Source organism: Procambarus clarkii, unplaced genomic scaffold (assembly GCF_040958095.1).
Source record: "Procambarus clarkii isolate CNS0578487 unplaced genomic scaffold, FALCON_Pclarkii_2.0 HiC_scaffold_109, whole genome shotgun sequence".
Classification (NCBI taxonomy): Eukaryota; Metazoa; Arthropoda; class Malacostraca; order Decapoda; family Cambaridae; genus Procambarus; species Procambarus clarkii.
In genome coordinates this window covers 20,601-25,000 of record NW_027189142.1, presented here as the reverse complement: position 1 = coordinate 25,000, position 4,400 = coordinate 20,601, and the positions used below count along the sequence as shown (strand labels likewise).

The 4,400-nt window shown below is 39.2% G+C and overlaps 1 non-coding gene across 1 annotated transcript; it reads right to left on the bottom strand.

The window, feature by feature from the left end:
• Positions 1-1,576: 1,576 nt before the first annotated feature.
• LOC138360388 (5S ribosomal RNA) lies at positions 1,577-1,695 on the bottom strand. The gene has a single exon (XR_011226336.1). It is a non-coding gene; the product is annotated as a 5S ribosomal RNA (ribosomal RNA).
• Between the last annotated feature and the right edge of the window lie 2,705 nt (positions 1,696-4,400).

Genomic DNA, 4,400 nt, shown 5'->3' with positions numbered 1-4,400 from the left:
TATATGCATTCAATTTATATTCAAACATTATATATGTTAAGGGCCTAGTTTTAGTGTTTATTTTAAAAATGACAAACATCGAGTCGTTTTACCAGTCCTTTAGCGTTAACGGTGATGCATTTTAAAACTGAACAGAAATCACCTTTTCTGGATATATCAAATATCGAATCCGCTTAATGTGCCTACAATTCAATCATTCAAAAAATACATAATTTACATCATGCCTTTTCATAGAACAGACAATAAGATTTGAGACAATAAGAACTTTAGTTTTATAACTAAAGTTGCACAATTATACCAACTCTATGGTGGCTGGGTGGTAAGGTGTGTGGCTGGTGTTTTGGAAGTCGCGAGTTCAAACGACCCAATGGGAGTACTTTTTTTTTTTTTTTTATGCCATACAATCTTCCTAGTACTATTATGTAGGTGTGTGTGTGTGTGTTTTTATTCATTCTTTGGTTTTATAGATGACATACATATTGACTCCTTTTACCGGTCCTTAATTAGGCTCTGGGGAAGCAATGGTGGTGGTGGTGGTGGTGGTGCATTTAAAACTAAACCAAAAATCACCAGTTCTGGACGCGTCAAATATCATATCCGCTTAATGTGTCTACAACCTAATTACTTAAAACTACACTATTTAATTCATTCATATCACGTGCATATTGGTCATTATGCTCATACAACCGACATAACAATTTATTTTCATTATTAGAATCATACATTTCATCAAGTAATACAGATACAAAGAGATTTTCTTTCTGAGAAGACCGTTAGTATTGGCTGGCTGGCAGGCAGGCAGGCAGGCATTTGAGGGTTATTATTTCGCCTGTTGATTGGGGGGAGGGTTGATGTGTTAGGGGGTTTTCGGTTAGGTGTGGTGGTGGTGATTGGTGGTGATTGGTGGTGGTGGTGATTGGTGGTGATTGGTGGTGAGTAGTGGTGGTGGTGGTGGTGGTGGTAGTAGGTGGGAGGGGGGGGGGGGGAAGGGGAATGATGGTCTGTGGATTCCTTCTCCGTACCCCTTACATATAAGCAAAAACATGCCTTCCTGTGGGTATAGAAACATTAACACAAATTATATCAGTAACTGATATTGTAGCCTTTTAAACAGAAAAGATTTGTACATACAAATACTTTTAAATTATCATTTATTTGTGGAAATGGCATTTACGTCATTAAATTGATACCTCAGCATCAAGTGTCCTGCAGTGGTCCAGTGGTAAAGTGTATATAAGTGATGCGTATTCTTGGAGTTGCGAGTTCAAACCCGGATTAAGCTATATATATATATATATATATATATATATATATATATATATATATATATATATATATATATATATATATATATATATATATATATATACAACATGTTTTGTTTTGGTTGTTTGTTTTTGTATAAAGCCTCACACACTATATTAAGCGAGTTTGTTTTAAACATGACATACATATTAATTCATTTTACCAGGCCTTATTCCACACAACTCCGTGAATTTCCCGTGGAGCCAGCCAGCCAGCCAGCCATTCAAACAAAAACAAACGAAACAAAACAAAACAAAACAAAAAACATTATTGCCAACAGCATTTGGTGTTCCCAGGCGGTCACCCATCCAAGTACTAACCAAACCCAACGTTGCTTAACTTCGCTGATCGGACGAGAAGCGGTGTTCTCAACGTGGTATGGCCGTTGGCATGAGACTGCCTACACATTGTGGCTAATAACCAACTCTTTTTAGTCATCACGGCAGGATACGGACCTTCTTGTGGTGTCTTAATGGTAATTGTATCCTAACATATTTTTGTCTCCTTGGCATGGATATTTAACATCGTTTATTCAGTCTTGGGTTTATGTTCTTTCGCCATTTACAGACATTTTACATCTACCTACTTCCTCAGCCTACCCTGCCAATTTCTAATGAATTTGTGGATTTTCTTTTGTAATACATACATGTGTGTGCTCATCTGCTCTTCAGTTTTTATGATATTTGTCTCATCTGTCCTGCTTTATGATACTTTTACAAAGAACATGAACAAATGCTTCTATTTTAGAGAAGATATGGGATCCAGGTTTCGGAGCCGTAAAACCAACCGTCGTGATTGGTGGACGAGTTGCCAGGTTGCAGCTTCTGTACCGTGCCGGCACATAAATAGGTTCGGCTCAAGCGGCGGCAGCATCATTCCCCCGTGACTGTCTGAGCGTCTCTCATCACCTTGGTTATCTCATCATCATCATGGTAGAAGCAAAGCCTACCAAGAAGGCTGCGGCTGCTGCTGCTGTGGTGGCCACCACCAGGAAACCTCGCGTCCAGGTTGCTCACCCGAAAACTAGTCAAATGGTTCTAGCCGCGGTCGCAGCACTCAAAGACCGTAAGGGCTCGTCTCTACAAGCAATCAAGAAGTACGTTGTTGCCAACAACAAAGTCGAGGCTGCCAAGATCGCCATTTACATCCGAAGATTTCTCAAGAAAGCAGTGGCTGACGGCATTCTTGTTCAGACCAAGGGAAGTGGAGCTAGTGGATCATTCAAGCTGGCCGTAGCAGAGAAGAGGGCCGTTCTAACTCCCAAGAAAGCCACCACAACCAAGAAACCATCTACAGCAGCAAAGAAGGCCGTGGTAACTCCCAAGAAAGCCGCCACAAGCAACAAACCACCTACAGCCTTGAAAAAGAAGCAGCAGCAGCAGCAGCTTGTTGTTGGGAACAAAAAGCCCAAAATAAAGAGAGCTTCAAAATCTCCCAAACCACCCAAGGCAAAGAAAGCTGTCAAGAAAACAACAAAGGCAAAATAAACGACGACATGCAAGCAGCATGAATACACATGACAATAAACATCCAGGCCTCCCCCCTCAGTGGAGGGGCCTCATATGATTCCAAAAAGAGTTTAGTTTTGTAGACAAATAAATCATTACTTTTGGGGTAGATTTACTCTGTATATTATATATATATATATATATATATATATATATATATATATATATATATATATATATATATATATATATATATATATATATATATATATATATACACACATACATGGGTGAGGTGATATGGTACCAAAGTTTTTGGTGAGGTGATTGACATTTACACAAGATAAAACACGAACCAATGGGAATAAAAACATAAGAATGGAAGTAACTGCAGAAGGCCTATTGGCCCATAACACAAGCACTTCCTCTTGATGCTTCTATATTGGTTCGGAGTCTTGAAGCTATAATATATATATATATATATATATATATATATATATATATATATATATATATATATATATATATATATATATATATATATATATATATATATATATATATATGCACACAAAACTAAATAGTCTTGTTAGACAAATTGCCCCTATTAGAGGCAAGTTGACTAACAAGCCGAATGACTGCAATTGTTTTGAATTTGAGTTAAATCTAACATAGAAATGTAATCAAACCTAACCTAACCTATGCTAACCCAAGCTAAGCTAACCTAACCTAACCTAAGCTAACCCAAGCTAAGCTAAGCTAACCTAACCTAACCTAACCTAACCTAACCTAAGCTAAGCTAACCTAACCTAACCTAACCTAACCTAACCTAACCCAGCAATTCATGATCTTAATATAATACTGTTAATTGGATAAACCAATTTGGAAAGAAATGTTCGAAAATAACAAAATTAACTGTGCTTGTTAGGAAAATTGGGCCTTGCATACTTGTCCCAATAGTGTGGTTCTCGCTTTTAGGTACGACATAAACGTATACCTAAGTTGAGAGAGAAAAAGATTCGCACTCAAACATGCATATCGATTGCCAGTCCTGAATTCTGGGTAGATATTCGTGTCCTCCCTTTTCATTTACCATCATTTGGATACTATCAAAACAGCTCTGAGAAGGATAAAATGAATAAAACGGGTAGCTCACTCATGTAAAAAGGAAGAGTTGGGAAAGATCTCTCTCTCTCTCTCTCTCTCCCCCTCACCCCCCCCCCCCCCACCAATGATCCTGCTCTGCTAGTATATAACGTAACAAACCTTCCCCCCCCCCCTCCCTCCCCAATCAGAGTCCCTTTAAGCATGCGAGGATAAAAAATAGATTTCATAAGACCCAATGTGCTAGCTGATATCAAAACAATTTATGTTATCGTCTATTAAGCCCTTCAGTAAAAAAGTATAGGGACCTAATTAGGTCCCGTTTTGAGGTGGTGGTGGGTGGAATCGATGGATTAGCCAAGCTCTTATCCGCCGAATCCGTAGAGGGTACGACCCTGGCGCTTCAGAGCGTACACCACGTCCATGGCAGTGACGGTCTTCCTCTTGGCGTGTTCCGTGTAGGTTACAGCATCACGGATGACGTTCTCGAGGAACACCTTCAGGACGCCACGGGTCTCTTCGTAGATGAGACCCGAAATACGC